The sequence below is a fragment of the Bos indicus x Bos taurus genome, chromosome X, assembly GCF_003369695.1.
Source record: "Bos indicus x Bos taurus breed Angus x Brahman F1 hybrid chromosome X, Bos_hybrid_MaternalHap_v2.0, whole genome shotgun sequence".
Lineage (NCBI taxonomy): Eukaryota > Metazoa > Chordata > Mammalia > Artiodactyla > Bovidae > Bos > Bos indicus x Bos taurus.
The window spans coordinates 5,573,188-5,595,976 of record NC_040105.1 but is presented as its reverse complement, the minus strand read 5'-3'; the positions used below and the strand labels follow the sequence as shown (position 1 = coordinate 5,595,976).

The window sequence follows — 22,789 nt, the reverse complement described above, 5'->3', positions numbered from 1 at the left end:
CCAAGGGACTCTCAAGAGTCTTCTCCAACACCACAGTTCAAAAGCATCAATTCTTCAGCACTCAGCTTTCCTTATAGTCTAACTCTGACATCCATACCTGACCACTGGAAAAACCATAGCCTTGACTAGATGGACCTTTGTTGACACAGTAATGTCTCTGCTTTTTAATATGCTGTCTAGGTTGGTCATAACTTTTCTTTCAAGGAGCAAGCGTCTTTTTATTTCATGGCTTCACTCACCATCTGCAGTGATTTTGGAGCCCTCAAAAATAAAGTCTGCTACTCTTTCCATTGTTTCTCCATCTATTCGCCATGAAGTGATGGGACCAGATGCCATGATCTTTGTCTTCTGAATGTTGAGTTTTAAGCCAACTTTTTCATCTCCTCTTTCACTTTCATCAAGAGGCTCTTTAGTTCTTCTTCACTTTCTGCCATAAGGATGGTATCATCTGCATATCTGAGGTTATTGATATTTCTCCCAGCAATCTTGATTCCCAGCATTTCTCATGATGTATTCTGCATATAAGTTAAATAAGTAGGGTGAAGATATACAGCGTTGATGTCCTCCTTTTCCTATTTGGAACCAGTCTGGTGTTCCATGTCCGCTCTGATTAGGTACTTCAGATTGTATGCACACATTTGCCCAGACTCTCGGGGATCCTGATTCCTGTCTGCACTCAGCCTGTAACCCTCCTGCCTGCATGTGAACATTTCTGTATTCTGAAATTCCTTTCAATTAACCAGTCATCTGTTATTTCACTGAGCTGAATTCACTCAGATTAATCAGGACTTCACTGAGCTGACTTCTCTGTGAAGGTGTGGACACTCACTGGGGTTAGGAGTCCTATGTCTCAAGAGTGGATCCTCACACCTCCTTGTCCCAACCCTCCTTCACTGTGACTCAGGCCACCCTATTTTTAAATGATGCTCTGGTCCAGGGCCAGACCTTACCATTTCCTTCTCCAGGGGATCTTCCTGAGCCAAGAATCGAACCCCGGTCTCCCGCATTGCAGGCAGTTGCTTTACCATCTGAGCCACCAGGGAAGCCCTGAAATGACAAAAATATAAATGTAAGCAAAATCTGGGGACAACCATTACGAGTTAGTAGAAGAGATTCTGTGCTTTTTTATTTCATTTTGAAGCCCAAAGTTATAACACAGAGAGGCTATACAATGAAAAAAAATAGAATTTTAGGCTATTTTCTGAGCATGAGGGAAAAAAAAAAATAGAATTTTAGGCTATTTTCTGAGCATGAGATGGATTCTGCTGACCCAAATGAACACATATGTAGGATTTGGTCTGCTTGCCCAGCAGGAAATTTCCTGAACCTGCCAGAAGGATAATAAGAAATAGTAAGGGAGCTAGCTTCCCGGGTGAACGTGGTCTCAAGTGGTGATAAATTGCGTGGAAGAGGTGGGGAGACGTCTGTGGGGACCAACGGATAGCTTCCTCTCCAGATGATAGATTAGAGTTCTCCCTTAAGAACTTCTTTTGCTCAGGACGGAGTTGTGGGGGGGGGAGGGAGGTGCCAGGAAAAAATCCCAACCAGACTTGGGAGCCTGGAGAGAGAACCATATCCTACCAGGGGTGTAACACCGGTAGGAGGTTACATATAAAAGTGTTAGTTGCTCAGTTCTGTCCGACTCTGCAACCCCATGAACTGTAGCTCACCAGGCTCCTCTGTCCATAGGATCCTCCAGGCAAGAATACTGGAGTGGGTTGACATTTCCTCCTCGAGGGGATCTTCCCCACCCAGAGATCGAACCTGGGTCTCCCGCACTGGAGACCGATTCTTTACCATCTGAGCCACCATGAATATATACATGAAAGTGAAAGTCACTCAGTTGTGTCTGACTCTCTGGGACCCCATGGACTATATATACAGTCCAAGGAATTCTCCAGGCCAGAACACTGGAGCGGGTAGCCTTTCCCTTCTCCAGGGGATCTTCCTAACCCACGATCGAACCCAGGTTTCCCACATTGCAGGGAGATTCTTTGCCAGCTGAGCCACCAGGGAAGCCCATGAATATATATATATATATATATATATGAAAATCACTGCAGATGGTGATTGCAGTCATGAAATTAAAAGACGCTTACTCCTTGGAAGGAAAGTTATGACCAACCTAGACAGCATATTAAAAAGCAGAGCCATTACTTTGCCAACAAGGGTCCATCTGGTCAAGGCTATGGTTTTTCCAGTGGTCATGTATGGATGTGAGAGTTGGACTATAAAGAAAGCTGAGCGCCAAACAATTGATGCTTTTGGACTGTGGTGTTGGAGAAGACTCTTGAGAGTCCCTTGGACTGCAAGGCGATCCAACCACTACATTCTAAAGGAGATCAGTCCTGGATGTTCATTGGAAGGATTGATGTTGAAGCTGAAACTCCAATACTTTGGCTACCTGATGCAAAGAGCTGACTCATTTGAAAAGACCCCAATGCTGGGAAAGATTGAAGGCAGGGGGAGAAGGGGACGATAGAGGATGAGACGGTTGGATGATGTCACCGACTCAATGGACATGGGTTTGGGTGGACTCTGGGAGTTGGTGATGGACAGGGAGGCCTGGTGTGCTGTGGTTCATGGGGTCGCAAAGAGTTGGACATGACTGAGTGACTGAACTGAACTGAGTGGTCACATTAATGGTCACCTCTCTGACGGTTCCCTGTTGAAGACAGTCATGGCAACCACGTCCTGGTCAAACAGCTTGAGGTGCCTTTCCAGGAGCCAAGGTGGGGGAGATGAAAGATTGTGGTCCCACCCTGCCCCACACTCCTGCATTAGTGTGATGTACTGAGGTGACATGAAATGGGCGGCTGGGTGTGCGTGGGTGTGTGTCTGTGTGCTAGGCATGGGTACAGGTCAGGACAGGGTGGGAAGCTGCTGGACTAGCTGCCCTGGAAGGAGGGAAGACTGAAGGCAGAGATTCCATTTACAGAGAAATATTTTCCACGGTCATCAAATAGGTGTTAAAGCGAGAAAAGCAACTCGACCAGGCAGTGTTACGCTTTTATGAGTTAAACAAAACTCTGTACCAAGCAGGATTCCCTGGTGGCTCAGACATTACAGAATCTGCCTGCAATGCAGGAGACCCAGGTTCAACCCATGGACCAGGAAGATTCCCCTGGAGAAGGGAATGGTAACCCACACTGGTATTCTCACCTGGAGAATTCCATGGACAGAGGACCTTGGTGAGCTACAGTCTATGCGGTCAAAAAGAGCTACATGATTGAGCAGCTAACACTTTTACTGTCTTTCATATGGATCAAGTAGCCTAAATTCCTAAGAATATTTCTCTAATGGAAAAAAAAAATGCTGATAGGCAGAATCAGTAATAGTCTCTGTGAAAGTCACTCACTCGTGTCTGACTCTCTGCGACCCCATGGACTATATACACCATGAAATTGGCCAGGCCAGAATACTGGAGTGGGTAGCGGTTCCCATCTCCAGGGGGATCTTCCCAACCCAGGGATCAAACCCAGGTCTCCCGCATGGCAGGCAGATTCTTTACCAGGTGACTCACAAGGGAAGCCCAAGAATACTGGAGTCGGTAGCCCATCCCTTCTCCAGGGGATCTTCCAGACCCAGGAATCATACCGGGGTTGTCTGCATTGCAGGTGGATTCTTTACCAACTGAGCTATCAGGGAAGCCCAAACAAATAACATATATGAGACACAAATGATCTCTTTTTTCCTATTTTTTCTAAACTTTTTATGTTGTATTCGGGTATAGCCCATTAACAATCCTGTGATGGTTTCAGGTGGACACTGAAGGGACTCAGCCATACATATACATGTATCCCTTCTCCCCCAAACTCCATCCCATCCAGGCTGGCTTGTAACATCGAGCAGAGTTCCCTGTGCTGGACAGCAGGTCCTTGCGGGTTCTCCATGTTAAATACAGCTGTGTGTCCATGTCCATCCCAGACTCCCTGACTATCCCTTCCCCGATCCTTCGCCCTGGTGACCATAAGGTTCTTACAGAGGATTGTCACTCAGTGTGACAATCTCTAGGTCCGTCTGTGTTGCTGCAAATGGTGTCATTTTATCTGTTTTAATGACTGAGTAGGTTGAGAAATATCATATGACATTCCTTATCTATGGAATCTAAATAGAAATTATACAGATGAATTTGCAAAACAGGAACAGACTGTCAGAGAATGAACTCATTGTTGCCAGGGGGAAGGACGGGGAGAAGGGATAGTTAGGGAGTTTGGGATGGACATGGACACACGGCTATATTTAACATGGAGAACCCACAAGGACCTGCTAGATAGCACAGGGAACTCTGCTCAATACTCTGTAATAACCTTATGGTCACCAGGGGAAAGATGGGGGAAGGGATAGTCAGGGAACTTGGGATGGACATGCACACACTGCTGTATGTAACATGGAGAACCAGCAAGGACCTGCTGGACAGCACAGGGAACTCTGCTCAATACTCTGTAATAACCTTATGGTCACCAGGGGGAAGGATGGGGGAAGGGACAGTTAGGGAGTTTGGGATGGACATGGACACACTGCTGTATTTAACATGGAGAACCCACAGGACCTGCTGGACAGCATAGGGACCTCTGCTCAATGTCATGTGGCAGCCTGGATGGGAGGGGAGTTTGGGGGACAACGGATATGTATGGCTGAGACCCTTCTTTGCTCACCTGAATCTGTCACAACATTGTTAACTAGCTATACTCCAATACCAAATGTTTTTTAGGTGTTAAAAAATAAAATCATAAAAATTTTAAAAGACATATATTTTTTTGGTACCAGGTAGGCTTGGCAGACTGAGAAAGAGAGATTTTTAAACCAAGAGCCTGGATCCTGCTTTCTCTCTCCCCAGATAATCTTTATTTAGATGCTGACTTTTTAGGTTATGTTTAAGCAAAGAATGTCTGAATGGAAAGATGCTCCTCCCAGATATTTTCCAGGATAGATTGGACCATGAGTTTGTGATTTTGAGAAGAACACCCAGTATGGGTGTAGCTAGTCACTGGGAAGTCTTCAGGCAACACGCCAGTCACCTACATTCTTAGAGAATGGAGGTCTCTCTTGGGGCAACAGAAAAAGAGCTCGGAGAAGGCGGTTGTGCTCTTAAGCCAGAAAATAAAGGGGGTGTTTTAAGGACAGCCTTGGCTACTAGCTTCTTCAAAAGGTTTAAAAGAATAATAGAGGTCTGTTTGCTGAGCTGAAAGGGAAAAAGGGAAACCTCCCTATACTTTGATAAATGTGGAGACAGACCTGTTTTAGGAAGATGGCCCCAGAACATGAAAATACTCACTGCTACCCAGAAGAGTTTGGGGGAAAAAAAAAAAAAAAAAACTAAAGAAAAATAAAACATAAAACTCTGGTCTGGACAGACTTACTTCTCTGAAAATAAATGGAACTGTGGCAACGGGACCAGGCCATGATGAGGGTGTGTGTATTTCTGCCCTGGGAACCTCTTCTCCGGTGCCAGTCTCAAGACGGAGGAGGGTCTGGCCGGGGTCTTCAAACTTCATCCAAGTCCCGGGTATCCTGAATCGACAGGTCATCACATGCTTCATCTGACACCGAGACAGCTGCCTGGCCTGCAGAAGGCATGGGTATCACATGGACACTCAGGGTGCACAGGCTGCCAGGATCTCATGATTTTAAGTGCAATCGGATGCTTGTCACTGTGGCCAGCCAGCATGGTGAGAATGATGAGCCAACGGTGTCCTGGATGTGAGGGGAAGCATGGAAGCAGTGAAGTCCAGCAAGAGAGGACACAGAGACAGAAACACACTCCATCTCCTGATGGTAGTTGCTACGTGACCACAAACCTGTTAAACTTGGACACAGTTGCATCTCGCTGTTCAGTGACCTGACCTCAACAGAACAAATACTAACATGTGAAACCGATTTGAAAAACTTAACACAAGAAAGCTACTTAGGGACAAAAACACGTGTAACAAAATTCTATCAAACAGATAATAAAAAGGGCAAAGGTTCAATATAGTGGCTGCTGCTGGGAACAGAAAAAGATGATAAAAGAGGAATAAGGAGGTTGATTCAGCTTCATAGGCATTTGGAAGGGCCCACAGGGTTCATTTCATTCTTATGTTTCATTCTTTATAAATATATATATGACAATATGCTGTCTGGATAAATAAAACACTGCATAATAAATCTTGCTTATGAAAACAAACTCTTGGTGTTTGGGTTAGAATGTTGTAAGTGGTGGCATTCCAAGTACTTTCTTTTACCCCCTCATCTCTGTATTGTGGGAATCACTGTGGTGGGCAGGAATGTGAGGGTCTCATCTGACAGGACGAGCTTGTCCACAAAACCAGCTGGAAGATTCTGAAGACACAGTAAGTTTTCAGGGCAAGTCAATAGGGATTTTTAAAGTGAAGGGAGCTATGCAATCTGATTTATGTTTTTATAGACAACTAGGGACATGGAAGAAAGCTGAGCACTGAAGAATTGATGCCTTTGAACTGTGGTGTTGGAGAGACTCTTGAGAGTCCCTCAGACTGCAAGGAGACCAAACCAGTCAATCCTGAAGGAAATCAGTCCTGAATATTCATTGGAAGGACTGATGCTGAAGCTGAAACTCCAATACTTTGGCCACCTGATGTGAAGAACTGACTCGTTAGAAAAGAGCCAAAGATTGAAGGCAGGAGGAGAAGGGGATGACAGAGGATGAGATGGTTGGATGGCATCACTGACTCGATGCACATGAATTTGAGTGAACTCCAGGAGTTGGTGATGGGCAGGGAAGCCTGGCATACTGCAGCCCATGGGGTCGCAAAGAGTGTTGGACCTGACCGAGCGACTGAACAATGACAACAAGGGATGTGGAGGGCTTCCCTGGTGGCTCAGTGGTAAACAGTCTACCTGCCAATACAGGAGAAATGGATTCAATCCTTGGATGGGGAAGACCCCCTGGAGAAGGGCATGGCAACCCACTCCAGTATTCTTGCATGGAGAATCCCATGGACAGAGGAGCCAGGTGGGCTACAGTCCATGGGGTCACAAAGAGTCGGACACAACTTAGTCGCCAAACAACAATAAACCGCCAGGGACATAGAGGACATTTAAATGGACACCAGTAACTGAAGGTGCCAATGGGAGAAGCTTCTATGCTGCATGGTTCCAGTCGCAGGATATTTTGGAAAAGACAAAACTATGGAGATGGTAACAGAATCAGTGATTGGCACTGATTAAGGCGGGGTGGGGAGTGAAGGATGAAAAAGTAAAGTACAGAGGATGTTTAGGGGCAGTGAAAATACCCCATGATATTGCACAAAAGGATTGCTGTCATTGTTGTAGTTCAGTCAGTCATGTCCAACTCCTTGCAACCCCATGGACTGCAGCCCACCAGGCTCCTCTGTCCATGGGATTTCCCAGGCAAGAATACTGCAGTGGGTTGCCGTCTCCTTTTCTGCGGGACTCTTCAGTGAACAAAGAACAATACATGTTGCTATACATTTGTTGGTTCTTGTAGAATATACAAAACCAAGTGTGGACCCTATGGTAAACTATGGACTTTGGGTGACTGTGATGTGTCAATGTAGGGTCTTCCCTGGTGGAAAAAATAAAAGTACCATTTTGATGATCAGTGCTGATCCAGAGGAGGCCATGGATGTTTGGGGTTGGGGCATGGATAGGTAGGAAACCTCTGTTCCAGCCTCTCAATCTTCTTGAAAAGCTTTTCCTAAACACAGTCGTTAAATAAATATCAGCAGGGCTGCTGCACAGTGAATGAGAACAGGGGAAGCAGAGAAACTGTTGAGTTGTCCACTGCAGGGTGCCTTGGGCTAGTTGGTAAAGATGAAGTTGGATAGGAGCGTTGCTGCTGCTGCTGCTGCTGCTGCTGCTGCTGCTGCTGCGTCGCTTCAGTCGTGTCCGACTCTGTCCGACCCCATAGACGGCAGTCCACCAGGTCCCCCGTCCCTGGGATTCTCCAGGCAAGAACACTGGAGTGGGTTGCCATTTCCTTCTCCAATGCATGAAAGTGAAAAGGGAAAGTGAAGTCGCTCAGTCGTGTCCGACTCCTAGCGACCCCATGGACTGCAGCCCACCAGGCTCTTCCGTCCATGGGATTTTCCAGGCAAGAGTACTGGAGTGGGGTGCCATTGCTTTCTCCAATAGAAGCGTTAGGTAGCTAGAAAAGGAAAAAGAAATCTGAGATGACGGTGACCAGCAGAACCACAAAGAAGGGCAAACAAAGCAAGGAGAAAGCCCTCCAACAATGGAACCTGCAGCCCGGGTGAAGACCTCGGAGGGAAAACATGCCCGACACGCCCCCTTCCCTGACTGGCCTTGAGGGTATGCCTTATTTGCATTCCCTTCCCTGATTGGTCAAGGGTGCACAGCCCTCTTCCCTGCTTGGCCTTGAACATAAGACTTATTTGCATTCCTTTCCCTGATTGGTCAAGTGTACACGCCCCCTTCCCTGACTGGCCTTGAGGGTATGCCTTATTTGCATTCCTTCCCTGGTTGGTCAAGGGTACAAGCCCCCTTCCCTGACTGGCCTTGAGCATATGCCTTATTTGCATTCCCTTCCTTGGTTGGTCGAGGGTCCAAGCCCTGTTTTGCATGGGGCAGAACTGATTAGGCTTACTTAGGAGAGGGAACAAAGGACATAAATAGTGAAACATAAGATGGGGGAGGTTGGTCCTCTCTCATGGTTCAGGAGAGTGCAGTTTGCTACTTGCTTAATAAACCCTGCCTGCTTGAACTGTCCTTGTCTGGCATTTCAATTGCTGCAACAAGACAAGAACTGAAGGAGAAAAGCTGACCGGAGAGAAGGATGTGGCTTTGCTCTGCCCGATGTCACGTGGCAACCTTTATAGGAGAGGAGTTTGGGGGAGAATGGATACATGTATATGTATGGCTGGATCCCTTCGCTGTCCTCCTGAAACACAACACTGTTAATCAGCTATACTTTGATATAAAATAAAAAAAATTTTTTTAAAGGACATGGCTTTGAAAGATGCTCTAGAGTTCTTGCTGACAGAATCTGTTGATGAAAGGATATAATTTCAGAACACCTCTTACACACTGCACCCCTATTAAGCTTCTACACAACGCTTTTGTTAGAACCTACTCGGCCAGCTCGCTGGGGTCATTCTCTGAATTCACAGTCATTTTTGTCTTATAACTGCTATGGGACTGAGAGGCCAGGCTTGACAGCTAAAAGGCAGAAATAATCACCAAGTGCCAGCTGCTAATTTCTTTTGGACATTAATCTTCTGTGGGTCCCAGACCAGGGGCAGGCAACTCAGGGCATTGTAGGAAATTCCCACAGGGAATTATACCACCCACTCTTACATTCTCCTCTGAAGGCATGTGAATGATGAGAGAGTCCCCTCACTCCAAAATAATTCATTCAGAACTTTTATCTACAGAGACCACACTGCCTTGCCCAACAGCAGAAGAATAATACTGAAATCTGAACTTGGCATGTCATAGATGTTCATCTAGTTATAAAAATACACCTTTTAAACTTTCACTGGTTAACAAAGCATTTTGAAAGGGTGGAATGATTACCAGAAAAGAAAAATGAGCACGCCCACAGCTGGCCATAACACTCAATTTTCCCACATTCACTAATCCCACAGGTCACCTCCATCTGCAGGTTTGAGAAGCCTGTGCTTTTTGAACACCAGGCAAGGTTGTCATTTACTGAGGTCCACCCTCCAACCGTCTCTTCCAGATGTTCAAGTTCATCCCGCGTTGGAACATGCCATTTCCCCTGTTACAGTCCGTTTTCTCCATCTTGGCTTAGTGATCAATGTTTCAGGAATCCAGATGGAACTTTTTTTTTTTAGGAAATTACTCCTTTTAATTCTGTTAGTGAGGACCTTCCTGTTTTGTTTCGTTACAAGAGCATTTCAGTTTTAAATCGAGGCATGGAGCCCGGAGAACAAACAATCAGAACACGAATGTCTATGCATAAGCCAAGGTCAAAATTATTGCATGATCCTCACGCCGTTAAGTGAAGAAAAGGCAGGTGTGTGACTTGAAATGAATTCAACTTCTCACCCCCTTAGCAGTTGCACTTTACTGTCAGGGTTACTAGTTACAGAGTTAGGAGGAATTTGAATGCAGGGGATCCAATAATAAACTATCTAAATGAACAGAGAAGAACTTCTACTCACTGCAGCTTGATGAAGACAACAGAAAAACACAACCCCATTTGAATTTCATCCTCACCAATCAGTGATGCTGAACCAAAGCATGGGGGGAGTGGAGTGTACCAATGAACCAGAGTAGATAATTACAAGCCAACAAAACCCCAAAGCCCACCAGGGAATGACAAATGAGCAATTTTCTAACTTCCATTGGCCTTTCAGATGTTGATGGTTAGCTGAAACACCCCACAGTAAAGAAGGACATTCCTCAAAATACAAGTATTCTCTGGAGCCTCAGCAGGGGCCGGGAGGAAACCGAGGCTTTGTCTCACTTTTATCTCATGTCCTCAACAAGCCAGGCTGCCAGGGGCCTGACTTTGAACATCCTTAAAAATCTCTGAGATTTCTCTCATAACTTCCACTCCTTGTAGAAAGGACGGTTCCAATGCCATGCAGAGGAATACTCTTACCGCACTGTGAAATCATCTATTCAACTGTTTACAGACTGAGGCATAGTTTGACTTAGAGTGAATTGTACAACCCATAAGAATACAGGGGTTTCCTTGGTGGCTCAGATGGTAAAGAATCTGCCTGCAACGCAGGAGATCCAAGTTCGATCCCTGGGTCGGGAAGGTCCCCTGGAGAAGGGAATGGCAACGCTCTCCAGTATTCTTGCCTGGAGAATCCCATGGACATTGGAGTCGCCACAGAGGTCTGGCTGGGCTACAGACCTTGGGGTCGCAAAGAGTCAGACACAACTGAGCGAGTAACAGTTTCACGCTTTTAAGAATACAGCTCTACGATCTTCATCTGCACAAATATGAGATAGATTACAATTCAGAATGGTCTCTTCATCTTGACAAATTTCCCTCTCCTGACATACATAAGTGTATCCAAGATAACCTCGAGTCTCAGCTTCATCATCAGGGGTTAGTTTAGACTTGTTTTAAATTTTGCACAAACATTTCCAAAGCACAGTAACCCATGTATAGCCAGACATGTAAAAATATTCCTGCATGTAAACATCTGGATTTATATTAGCCCACACACGAATGTATGCATATGCCTCCCACCTAATCCATGACCACATGGACCCATGTACCTCCTGACTGGCACTTGGCAACCGTCCCTGCAGACACTGAGAAATCCGGCCCCTACCACCCACTTACCCATTTGTTGTTATTTAGTCGCTCATGTCTGACTCTGTGCGACCCCAAGGACTGTAGCGCTCCAGGCTCCTCTGCCTGTGGGCTTCTCCAGGCAAGAATACTGGAGTGGGTTGCATTTCCTCCTCCAGGGGCAAGATCTTCCCGACCCAGGAATTGAACTCACATCTCCAACGTCTCCTGCATTGGCAGGCGGATTCTTTACCACTGAGCCACCAGGGGAGCCCCACGACCTCTATAGTTACTGTTGACGTCCAGTATACATGTGCTGCCTGATCACCGCAACAGACCATTCACCACTCACAGTGTGGGCTAGACCTTGAGCAGCCTGTGCCCACGCAGCTGCTTCTGCCTTTATTCACAGAGTCTCTGCTCTTTCCCGAGGTTACTGACCTCAGCTCTTTCCCTCTGCACCTCCTTCACCCAGGTATTTTGTGCACGGTGTTTGCAACCCAGACTCTTTCACCACACTCTGCATTCTATCCCCAATCCTCTAACTTAGGTGACTCCGAAAAGTAATGCCCACGTTTGTTATCTGTGCTGTAAACTTTGAGAGATTTTGCAAATTCCTTGTGCTATGTATCATATGAGGCTCTTCCACCTCATGTAAAGGGCTTGAAAGTCAAAAGTCGCTCAGTCGTGTCCAACATTTTGCGACGTCTTTTGGAATTCTCTAGACCAGAATACTGGAGTGGGTAGCCATTCCCTTCTCCAGGGGATCTTCCCAACTCAGGGATCAAACCCAGGTCCCCCGCATTTCAGGCAGATTCTTTACCAGCTGAGCCACCAGGGAAGCCCAAGAATATTGGAGTGGGTAGCCTATCCCTTCTCCAGGGCATCTTCCTGACCCAGGAATCGAACCGGGGTTGCCTGCATTACAGGTGGATTCTTTACCAACTGAGCCATCAGGGAAGCCCCGTAAAAGGCTTGGACATCACCTAACTAATCAGTCTGCACCCTCCAGCCCAATCTGTAGAGCACAAATGTTCGACCACCTCTAACCATCCGTTCTCCAGAATGCCACACAAATGGAATCACACACAGAATGGATTCTGTGAAGACTGGCTCCCGCACTCAGCAATATGCATTTAAGATTTCTCCACTTCTTCTGTGATCTGCTCACTTACTCTGTTTTCATGTTACTGAATCATATTCCAACCAGTCCATCCTAAAGGAAATCAGTCCTGAATATTCACTGGAAGGACTGATGCTGAAGCTGAAACTCCAATACTTTGGCCACCTGATTCAAATAACTATTTGAAAAGAGCCCAATGCTGGGAAAGATTGAAGGCAGAAGAAGAAGGGGATGAGAGGATGAGACGGTTGGATGGCATCACTGACTCAATGGACATGAGTTTGAGTAAGTTCTGGGAGTTGGTGATGGACAGGGAGGCCTGGCGTGCTGCAGTCCATGGGGTTGCAAAGAGTTGGACACGACTGAGCGACTGAACTAAACTGAACTGAATTACATCCCATGCTCCACCAGAGTTTCCTCATCTACGAAATGACATCTTGATCATTTCCAGCTGTGGGTGAATTCAAAGTAAAGCTGATACACATGTTTGTGTGCAAGTCTGTGTGTGTGTGGACATTTTCAGGTCAGTGGGGCACATATTCAGGAGCTTGACTGCTGGACTGTACTGGTGGCCAACGTTTAGCTTTCTCAGAAACTGCCCAAGTGTGTTTCAAAGTGCGTTTTGCATCTCCTCCCCGTCAATGAATGAAATTTCCTATTTCTCTACATAGTCTCCAGCAACTGGTGGTGGTGTTTTCTTTTGGTGGGGGGCAGAATTTATTCTGTTTTGTTTTAACTATTCTAATGGTGTGGAAATAACTCATAATTTTAATTTTTAATTCCCTTTAAAAAATACATTTAATATTCTTTTAAATGCTTATCTGGCAGCTATATATTATTTTGTTGATAAGCCTGTTCAGTTTTTTTCTTTTCTTTCTGATTTTGACCTGAGTTGTTTGTGCTGTTGTTGACTTCTACGAGTTCTTTGTATATTTGGACACAACTCCTTCATATGTGTTTTGTAAATACTTCCTTCTGGTCTCTGTCATATATTTTCGATTCTTCTAATAGTGCAGTTCCTTATTTTAAGGAACTCTTATTTTCTTTCTTTGATGGGTCATTCTTTTTTGGGTGTATGTAGAAATTGGTTGCCAAGCCAGAGGTTATCTAGATTTTTATTGTATGTGATTTTCTAGCACGGTTAAAGTTTTGCATTTTGCATTTAGGTCCAAGGCTCCATTCTGAGATGGTTTTGGAAGGGGTCGCTTGTCAAAGGCCGAGAGACCAAGTTCCGCTTTGTTGTATATGCTTAGTCCCCCATTCGTGTCTGACTCTTTCTGACCCCATGGACTGTAGCCCACCAGGCTCCTCTGTCCAAGGGATTCTCCAGACAAGAATACTGGAGTGGGTTGCCATGCCCTCCTCCAGGGGATCTTCCCAATCCAGCTCTTCCACATTGCAGGCGGATTCTTTACTGTATGAGCCACAGAGGATGAGATGGTTGGATGGCATCACTGCCTCAATGGACATGATTTGAGTCAACTCCGGGAGTCAGTGATGGACAGGGAGGCCTGCAGTCCACGGGGTCACAAAGAGTCGGACACGGCTGAGCGACTGAACTGAACTGAACAGACATACAACTTTACAATCAGACTAAAAAACATGGCAATGTAGACTTTAGAAGGGTAAATTATTTCTCCTGTTTCCCCAGCCATAAAAAAAGAACGAAATAATCCCATTTGCAGCAACATGGATGGATCCAGAGATTGTCATACTGAGCGAAATCAAAGACAAACATCAGATGATATCACATGGACGTGGACTCTTAAAAAAGGCTACAAAAGAACTCATTAACTAAACAGAAATAGAGTCACAGACACAGGAAACAAACGTAGGGTTTCCAGGGATAAAGAGCAGAGGGATAAACTGGGACAGTGGGATTGACAGTGAAAGTGAAAGTCGCTCAGTTGTGTCTGATTCTCTGTGACCCCATGGACCATAGCCCACCAGTCTCCTCTGTCCATGGGATTCTCCAGGCAAGAATACTGGAGTGGGCTGCCATGCCCTCCTCCAGGGGATCTTCCCAACCCAGATCCTCTTCCCATTTAGGTTATTATAGAATATTGGGCAGAGCTCCTTGTGCTGTACAGTAGCTCCAGTCCACTGGGTTTTTCATTATACGTTTCCCATGGTATCTCAAGGTCGCATCTGGAAAAGTCAGAGTTCTAAAACGGTTGACGATTTCATAGCAGCATCCTGAAACTGCCGCTCCAGCGCCCATTTGCATCAATAAAATCGTCCCGTCACCCTCTCCACGGCCGCTCCACCACAGCGATCCCAGTCGCTGTCACGCGGGCAGACCTGACCCTGTGTGCCTTTGGCCACTCCCTTCTCCTCTGGCCTTCCTGGCTCCGTCGCCAGGAGGATGAAGAGAACTGAACAGGTCTACAAGCGCAGCACATCTCGATAAACTTCAAACGAAGTTTGAACACAGGGTCAGGTCTGCCCGCGTGACAGCGACTGGGATCGCTGTGGTGGAGCAGCCATGGAGAGGGTGACAGGACGATTTTATTGATGCAAATGGGCACTGGAGCAGCAGTTTCAGGATGCTGCTATGAAATCATCAACTGATTTAGAACTCTGACTTTTCCAGATGCGACCTTGAGATATCATGGTCGTTTGGTCCAGATTCTTGCATTATGCAAAATGGAACACTGGGTTCTGTTTTGCATGCTCCAACCCAGAGGTTCCTTCAGTTGCTTCTCTACTTGCATTTTCTGTTCCTCTTAGTCCGATGAGTTCTGCACAGGCCTCAGAGAACAGCCGTGTGTCCTAGCGTGGGTTTCAACATCTCCAGGCTTTGCAAAAGTCTCGACAGAATTCATATATATATATAAAACAGGTCAAGTCCGAGTTCTTCCAGTTTCAGTCAAGTTGGGACAAGGTCTCTTCCACGGCTTTTCTGTTCAACAAGGGGCTTCCTTCTTGCTCAAGAGTCACAGATGATGCGGAACCAGCAGTAGCAGATGCTTTTAGTTTGGGGTAAAAGATAAGTGAGTGGTCAGAGATTCTGGGGTGTTTGTTGGCATGAACAGAGGTGGAGTGTAGAAAGATAAGAAACAGGGGGTAAGGGTAGTGTTTGCATTTTGGGGCTCAAAGCAATCTCTTTCACAAGATGAAGTTCAAGAGACAACTTCTCTTTACCAACTGATCTTTCATTTTCTAAGACTTGTTTGCCAGACTGGGTGGTGAATCCCAGTGATGAGTGAAGTCACATCACATGGGCTCTATTCCAGGACAGGTTTGCAATGGGAACAGCAATGCCTGGAAAACAGGTGTTATCTAACACTTGATATCAAGATCCCCTGGAGGAAGGCATGGCAACCCACTCGAGTATCCTTGCCTGGAGAATCCCATGGACAGAAAAGTTGGTGGGCTATAGTCCTTAGGGTGAGAAAGAGTTGGATACGACTGAAGCAACTTAGCATATGGCACAACGCTTTATAAGGGGTGATATTAAACATAGATATAATTAAATTTGGGGCTTCCCTGGTGGCTCAGATGGTAAAGAATCTGCCTGCAAAGCAGGAGACCCGAGTTCAATGCCTGGGTCAGGAAGATGCCCTGGAGAAGGGAAAGGCAACCAACTCTAGTATGCTTGCCTGGAGAATCCCATGGACAGAGGAGCCTGGCGGGCTACAGTCCATGGAGGGCGCAAAGAGTCAGACACGGCTGTGCAAACTAACAGTTTCAGTTCTCTTAATTAAATTTGCTGACAAAGCTCTGGGCCAAAAGCCTGCTTTGAAGATGACACGAAACAGCCTTTTGAAAGATGCCACAACCCGCATAATGCTTTGTGGGTTACACGTGATGTTACTGATAGGACATGGATGTGAACACACGTTGGACACACAGCAGTGCAGTCCAATCCCTGCCATTCCTACTTCCTTAAATACGGGCCGTATCCCGACGTGAGGAAACGATGCACTGTGTGGATTTCGACTGCGTGGGAGAAGCCGGGAGATATGACATAGTGGAGATGCTTCACGGACAGTTTCCGGACTGTGCTACACCGCCTCTCACATGGGGAACTCCCCGCCAAAAACACAAGAGTCTAACATCTGCCACCAGATACTGTCTCATTTGCACCGTCCCACTCATCTGACCACACTGAAAGAGATTCTATCCCGCTTCGATCTGCCCCATTCTCAAGCTGAAGTTGAGCGTGGTCAACAGAGAAACAATCAGAGCCTTTAATGAACATGTGAGCAACCAGACATCATGAAGTTGGAAGAAGAGTTGTTTCCAATGATATTAATATAAAAAGAGAGATTGATTTACGAGAAAGTGTATATACATACATACACACACACGTGCATATATATTCAAAAAGTACACTGCACATCTGGTAAAATTTTTTTTTAAAGTTATTCCTCCAATATGTCAGCTGGGAAATAACCATCGTAGGAAATGTCAGTATCTGCCTTGCCAGACCCTTCCTGTGTTCTCAGGAGAGATTTCTCTGCCAGGAAACCAACAGATGTGAAGAAGCATGACATGACAAGGTTTGACGTGATGGCCGTTAACTCACAAATTAGGGTCCTGTGGTCTAAAGAGCAATGTAATTTATTTCCATATTATGCAACGAGTGGCCTTCATTTTCAGCCGGGTAACTTCCATTAGACTCTACACTGAGACCTTCGTGGGAAAACAATGCCAGCACCTATTAGCTGAACTACCCTGTTGACATATTTTATACTCATAGGACACAAACTATTTGCTTGGTGGTACTGGGATACATGAAGCTGAGCAGCTTTCACCTGCTGAGAGGGATACTGTTGGTGTTGAAAATCAGGTGTCGTGTGGCATCTGTGAGTCTTCCACCCTAAAAGATTGTAAAATTCAGTAGGAGCAAGTTTCAGTTATTCCCCTAACAAGCAAATAAAGCAGGCACTTAAAATTTAGTGCCTTTGTAATACTGCCCTTGGTTCTGTGTTTAATGCTTCCTGCCAGCTCCCTTTAATGTATATAACCTTTCAGTGTCTTAAACAAATGAGATTTTTCTCTAATGTAATTTGTATGACGAGGAAGTGGTATGAATATAATTTGCCACAGTAAGAACGGAAAACATAGGTTACATTATAGAACTGACATCAACAGAACGTTCTACCAAATGAAGAGGCAGACAGCAACTTGCTAAAGAGCTAACAACAATTAAGACACAGGAGCAAACACAGGTATGAAGCCAAAGAGACGCAGGTATTCACAATCTTTCCTTGAAGTGGCCAGCGTGTACATATTTCGGAGGAAACCAGGTCTGCTGAAAACCACCGTTTGGAATATTACAGTTGAGCCTACGGGACGGCGAAAGCTTTTCCAGTGGCTGCGCTGTAAACCGTGCCAAAAAACGAGCCCGGCTTCAAAGGTACCTGAGAACTACGCCATATGTTTGAAGTTCAAAAAACAACGGGTATATTCATTTCTACAAAGTCGTCATTTAAGGGAAAAGGTTAGTTTTTTCATCCTGTTGCCATCCAGGAACTTCAAAATGTTCAAATGCATAGCCAAAAAAAAAAAAAAAATTTTTTTTTGATTGCAGCTTTATAGACATGAGTTAGGACTTGGATGCTACTTTTAGGCAAGTTCTGGCGAATGAAGTATTTCTGTCGAAAACTTGTTTCAACAAAGGAAGGAAGACACCATTATGAGATATTCAGGCGCTATTTATTTGGAGGTGAAAAATATAGTTCTTGCTCCCGATGAAACATTACCTGACTACGTACGCGTCCCTTCCATCTTTCTCAGTGTAATTAAACAGGAAGGATACAAAATGAAACAAGCATTGGGAAGCACCCTTCTCTAATATTTATAAAACAGAAGCAAAAGACATAGGCAGATTAAATTTTGTAAATAATGTAAGAATAAGGTTTGCCAAATATAATTTTAAGGGGAGGGGGAAACGTTGATTGCAGGAGGAGAAGGGGTGACAGAGGATGAGGTGGTTGGATGGCATCACTGACTCGATAGATGTGAGCCTGAGCCAACTCTGGGAGGTACCAAAGAACAGGGAATCCTGGCATGCTGCAGCCCATGAGGTCGCAAAGAGTCAGACACAACTTAGAGACTGAACAACAACAAGAAAGCTGATTGCCCTTTGCTATCTACATGCAGTCACCGATGTTTAAAATGTAAAGTAGGAACCGGATTCACTGACGGATGATCTAGAAACCTGTGTCCCCACGGCCTGGAATCAGGTTCCCCTCTGATACAGAACACGGAAACGTGAAAAAAAAAAAGAGTCGTACTTCCTTTTGGTCACACCAACCAAGCATGTTCCATGAGGGAGAGGATGGGAAGAGTGTGAATACCCTGAAGTCTGCCTCCTAGAGTTTATGACTGTATTTGACAGGCCATCCATCTTAACCTAAATGGTCTAATTCATTTCAGAAGTGTCCAAATTTACATTCTCCCCTGGGACGGAAAGAACTAAAACTTCTGGATAAAATAAGACTTGGCTTTAAGGCTTGTGGGGAAAAAAAAAAAAAATATGCTTTAGGCTCCACTGAGAGTTCAAACTATTTTTGAAATGTGTTCAGTTCAGCCAACTCTGAGATACAGTGTGCCAAAATCAAAATTCCCTTCACTCTGAACTCCAGAGAATTTTCAGGAAATTTGAATCCTATGGCTATTGTTCATTCCTTTGCTCAACACATCAAATAGTTCTCTTTATAAGCTACTTGATGCCCCAAAATTGTTCACATCGGATTTCTTACAGACAGACGGCCACAAGTGCCAGGAATCTATCAAATTTGGCACCCAACATTTGGGATTTGGTTTATATTTTCTACCTGCTTGGAAATTTTGATGTTGGCCCCAAATATTTTTTCTTTACTCGGTCTGCTTCTCTTCAAAATCCTTTCTATGTACCTAGATGTCTGTTCTTATTATCTGTAAGTTAAATGAAAAACACAAGCAAAATAAAAACATAAGCAGAATACCAAAGTCAATCCAGAAATGCAAATTGCAATAAAAATACAATGCAAGGAATAAAGAAAGAAACCTTCATCCAGTATCTTTTACACTGAATGCTAAAAGATGCTGAAGCATCTCTGTGGATGTGTTATTTTCTTGATTTAAGGAAATGGCAACCCACTCCAGTGTTCTTACCTGGAGAATCCCAGGGACAGGGGACTCTGGTGGGCTGCCGTCTATGGGGTTGCACAGAGTCGGACACGACTGAAGTGACTTAGCAGCAGCAGGAGCAGCAAGGACCTAGATGGTGAACAATGTATCCATGACATACTTGTATCTATATAATGAGGAATCATCACTTAAATCATGAAGTCCTAACACCACTGAACCCTTTGCAGACCTCTGTAATTTTTAGCTGCTTATAAATGATTTGGTTCTTGCGTCAACTGTGAGGAGGCGAGGATTTGCACTGTGACCCACAAAGGAGGATAAGAGGAACGTGCCCCCGTCGTGGAGAAAAAACTGCAGGGCAAGAGTCCCGAGGGTCACGCTCTCCACTGCCCTTAGCAGAGGAGCCTGGAACCAGACTTGCATCCAAACTAGGAAACCACGGCTGTGGACTCGGGACATGAAGCAGCATCTTCATATCACATTATTGTCTACGAGTCAATACATCATTGTCTCCATCTGTAATAACAGCAGGAGCACTCACTTGTGAGCACTTGCCACAGGCCAAGGACTGTTCCCCTGAGCTTTCATTTCGTGGGCTCCGTTTTCACAGCAATCCCACCTGAAGGTATATGCTATCCCTCTTTTGCAAATGACAGTACAGCCACAGAGAGCTTCAGACACTGGTCTGAGGTTACACGGCCAATAAGAGGTAAGGATGGCTTCTCCCAGAGTTTGTGCTTGGAACTGCTGTGCTAGTCTTCTGCAGGAGAGTGGTCTTCTGAGGGCTAAAACAGGTAAGAAATTGCAAGAGCTAAAGGAAATGTATGGTCCAGGGGTTAACAGTCTGCTTTGCAATGCAGGGGACACTGGTTCAAATCCTGGTCTGGGAAGATCCCTCCTGCTGCAGAGCAACTAAGCCCGTGCACCACAGGTCCTGAAACTTGTGCCCTAGGGCCCAGGAGCCACAGCTCCAGAAGCCCGTGAAACACCTACAGCCCATGATCCACAAAAAGAGAGACCACCGCCATGGGAAGCCTGCACACCACACCCCACAACCAGAGACAGCCAGCAAAGCAATGAAGATCCAGCAAAAAAAAAAAAAAGAAAACCAATTAAAAAAAGAGCCTTGACTTATGGACCTGGGGAGAAGAGGGGGGAGGGTGAGATGTATGGAGAGAGTAGGATGGAAACTTACGATGTCATATGTAAAATAAGATAGCCAATGCGCATTTGCTGTATGGCTCAGGAAACACAAACAGGAGCTCTGTATCAACCTAGAGGGGTGGGATGGGGCAGGGAGATGGGAGGGAGGTTCAAAACGGAGGGGATACATGTATACCTATGGCTGATTCGTGGTGAGGTTTCACAGAAAACAGCAAAATTCTGTAAAGCCATTATCCTTCAGTAAAAAAAGAAATTTTTTTTTTTAAAAAAAGGAAAAGTAACTATGTGGGCATTTTCTTACCTCCTTCAAAGAGAAGCGATCAACTGTGAATGTTCTGATGTAATTATGTTGACACGCACAGCTACACACACACCTGTGTTGACTTCCAGTGAAATGATGTCATATATACCGGAATCCTGCGTAAATGCAAGAGACAGCGTCTACAATCCTGTTATTCTAGGTAACGACAAACATTGAGAATGGTGGTCTTTTCTTAAGGAAGGGATCGATCCTCCAAAGCTGACAAAGCAGAGAAACTCTTTCGGTGAAGAAAACAAAGCAGACGTTAGACAGGGTGCCGCACTCAACGCGAGATGAGAAAAGAGCCTCCGCCTGTAAACATCCGCCAGGCGGAAGGCGCCAGGATCTCACTCCCCTTCCCGGCACGCATTTGTTTCTTCTCCACCCCGGTAAAGAGAAACTGAACAGGCGTCTTGCGATGATCAACAGTTAAGCCCATGTACTTCTAAAGATATCTTGGGATTCATCACCAAATTGCCTGATGCAAATTTAAAAATAAAAGAATACTCTTCTTGCTTCGGAAGCGACTAACTGTACACATCACACTGGGAAGAAACTTGACGTTTTCAACAAAAGTGATTTTTTTTTTCCCCCCTAGAGTCAGCATTTTGTCACTTCTCCCTCTTTTTACCAGGAGAGGATTTCAGTTCCATCCACTCTTCCGTGTCCTCTGCCTCTGGCTCACCCTTTTTTCTCATTTCTCACAGTGGCCGTATGCTATTGTGTTAATTTCAGGTACACTATGCAGGGATCTGACATTTGCATACAATGTGAAATGACCCATACAACAAGCCTACTAACCATCTGTCCCCATGCAAACTTTTCATCATATTTCTTACTGTATTCCTTATGCTGTCAATTATGGCCCCATGGCTTATACACTGATTGGAGCTGTGTCCCCCTAAATTCCCTTCACCTACATCATCCACCTCTTCCTCCCCTCTGACAGCCATTCATTTGTTCTCTGTACCTGTGACTGTTCCCATTTTGTTGTTTCGTTTTTTGGATTGCACATATGGAGATCCAACCAGTCCATCCTAAAGGAGATCAGTCCTGGGTGTTCATTGGAAGGACTGATGTTGAAGTTGAAACTCCAATACTTTGGCCACCTGATGCGGAGAGCTGACTCACTGGAAAAGACCCTGATGCTGGGAAAGATTGAGAACAGGAGGATAAGGGGACGACAGAGGATGAGATGGCTGGATGGCATCACTGACTCGATGGACGTGAGTCTCAGTGAACTCCGGGAGCTGGAGATGGACAGGGAGGCCTGGCGTGCTGCGATTCATGGGGTCACAAAGAGTCGGACACGACTGACCGACTGATCTGATCTGATCGAAATACCAATGGTACGTCCCACAGATCTAAGACAAATACTTTTTAAATTATATGGAAACACAAAGACCCCCAAACAGCCAAAACAAACTCGAGAAAGGACAAAATTGGAGGTACAGGCCCCAATTTGAAACTATACTACAAAACTACAGTCACCAAAACAGTATGGTACCAGCACAAAAGCAGATGCCTAGATCAATGGCACAGAACAGACAGCCCAGAAATAAACTCACGCTTATATGATCAAGTATTCTTGCCTGGAGAATCCCATGGACAGAGGATCCTGGTGGGCTACAGTCCACGGGATGGCAAAGAGTCAGACACGACAGAGCAACCACCACGTCCACTTTGACTATATGATCAATTAATCTACAACAAAGGAGGCAAGAATATACAACAGGGAAAAGACAGCCTTTTCAATAAATGGTGTTGGGAAAACTGGACAGAGAATCAAACTGGACTTCTCACCCCACATGCAAAAAAATCAACTCAAGACGGATTAAAGGCTTAACCCGAAACCATAAAACTACTAGAAGAAAATACGCAGTATGTAATATGTTTTTGG

The 22,789-nt window shown here is 45.2% G+C and overlaps 2 long non-coding RNA genes across 4 annotated transcripts in view; both read right to left on the bottom strand.

Moving 5' to 3' along the window:
• Positions 1-1,006: 1,006 nt before the first annotated feature.
• LOC113887003 lies at positions 1,007-19,493 on the bottom strand. The gene is made up of 3 exons (XR_003509629.1): positions 19,449-19,493; positions 5,364-5,697; positions 1,007-1,047 (listed from the first exon to the last, which is right to left on the bottom strand). It is a non-coding gene; the product is annotated as an uncharacterized LOC113887003 (long non-coding RNA).
• Positions 19,494-19,511: 18 nt separating this feature from the next.
• Positions 19,512-22,789, bottom strand: part of LOC113887002 — a 189,675-nt gene continuing 186,397 nt past the window's right edge. For 2 of the 3 annotated variants that reach the window (XR_003509627.1, XR_003509626.1), the window contains exons 4-5: positions 20,890-21,005; positions 19,512-19,553 (exon numbers count right to left, since the gene is read on the bottom strand). This is a non-coding gene — a long non-coding RNA (uncharacterized LOC113887002). The other variant, XR_003509628.1, reaches the window with a different exon arrangement.